A 1,927-nucleotide genomic window follows, 5' to 3' on the forward strand; every position below is an offset into this window, starting at 1 on the left:
AACAGGGAATGACATTTCAATTTAGAAATAAGAGTGTGGGTCTCATCAAGAAGCAATGAACTCATCTATCTGTTCTTTGTTAAGTGGCTGCTTTGTGTGAGGCATCACATTGTGTTCATGTACAATTTATTCACTTATACATTGTTTTAATATATGTGTTAAATATGGAAGCTGTAGGCACAATTCTAGATGCTGGGGGTGGATAAGTTTCACATAGTTCTTGCCATTAAGCACATCACATTACGTGATGGAGGAAGATGGGACATATGTATAAATGTGTAAGAAACATATGCTTCAGAGTAGGTCTCCTTGGCCTTTTCCCCTGACTGCCACTCCAGCTGCACCATGCTTGCTCTGAGCTCCCGGCTCCTGCTAAGCTTGTGCAGCTGCCGTCTGCCTCAGCCACCACCATGATTATCTACCTGGACCTCATCAGCCACGATTAGATGTTCTCCGACATTTACACGATCTGTGAGCTCACGGACTGGCTGTGCCTGAAGGTGGCAGGCAAAGTGGTCGGTAACAGAGGGTAGCATTGATGACTCGCTCAGTGGTGGAAACGCCTCCGCTGAAGGCCCAGAGGGCGAAGGCACCGAAAGCACAGTGATCACTGGTGTTGATATCATCATGAACCAGCACTTGCCGGAAACCAGCTTCACAGAAGAGGCCTACAAGACGTACATCGAAGATGATATGAAATCAATCCAAGGCAGACTCAAGAACAAAGACCAGAAAGAGTAAAACCATTAATGACGGGCTGCAGAACAAATCAAGCACATCCTTGCTGATGTCAAAAGCTGTCAGTTCTTTGTTAGTGCAAACATGAATCCAGACGGCACGGTTGTCCTCCTGGACTGCCGTGAGGGTGGTATGACCCCATTTATGATTTTCTTTTTTCAGGGTTTAGAAATGGAAAAACGTACATGGATTCAGTGGTTACCTTGGGTCTGTCACTTATAACTGGCTGCTGCTTGTCATCCTCACAGCACCAGGATTTCAGACAAAGGGGACTGATGGCATCTTGAATGCTTTGCTTATTTTGACCGAGATTCTTTTGGAGTGGAGGCTTTGTTTTTAGGGAAAAAACACCTCATGTAGGTTGTCTAAAAATAAAGTGCCTTTAAACTCATTTGAGAGAATGCCTCTTCATTTATACATGTATAAACTAAATCCTTTGTAGCGTTCGTGGGGAAGATAGACCCTGGTCACACACCACTGCTAGAAAGCGTAAGACTGTCTTCAAATAACTTCTGCAGTGGAAACTACTTCTGTGACTGGAATATACGACAAGAATCAGAGTTTTAATTCTGAGTTGTAGCGAAAGGAAAAAGACTATGTTCACAGCAGTGCCAGCATCTGAAGTGGAGCCTTATATATTTCATCACCTACAATGGTAGTAGTTAACCCTGGAAGAGATTACGAACAGAATAGAAAGACTTGACACAGTTGGGGAAAAAAAAGAATAGGTCTCCTTCAGGGGCTGGGGATTTAGGTCAGCGGCAAAGCGCCTGCCTGGCAAGCGCAAGGTCGTGAGTTCGGTTCCCAGTACCAGAGAAAAACAAAAACAAAAACAACAACAAAAAAAGAATAGGTCTCCTTCAGGGGCTGGGGATTTAGGTCAGCGGCAAAGCGCCTGCCTGGCAAGCGCAAGGTCGTGAGTTCGGTTCCCAGTACCAGAGAAAAACAAAAACAAAAACAACAACAAAAAAAGAATAGGTCTCCTTCAAAGACCAGCACTAAGACCAATTACTAGCTTTTAAAAAAAATATAGCAGAAGTTAATAGAATGCTACTTTTAAACTGCTGGAAAAAACAAAAATCTACCAATCTAGAATTCTATATCTTGAAAAAATTGTGGGTTTTTTTGTTTTTTATTTTAGAGAGACAAAAACAATGACACAGAGTTTCAAAACAGGATAGTAGGAAAT

At 42.7% G+C, this 1,927-nt stretch overlaps 1 pseudogene; it reads left to right on the plus strand.

Moving 5' to 3' along the window:
• The first annotated feature begins 410 nt into the window (after positions 1 to 410).
• On the plus strand, positions 411 to 960 carry LOC102012667 (annotated as a pseudogene).
• Positions 961 to 1,927: the final 967 nt, after the last annotated feature.

This window comes from Chinchilla lanigera, unplaced genomic scaffold, assembly GCF_000276665.1.
Source record: "Chinchilla lanigera isolate Chin_1 unplaced genomic scaffold, ChiLan1.0 scaffold00101, whole genome shotgun sequence".
Taxonomy (NCBI): domain Eukaryota; kingdom Metazoa; phylum Chordata; class Mammalia; order Rodentia; family Chinchillidae; genus Chinchilla; species Chinchilla lanigera.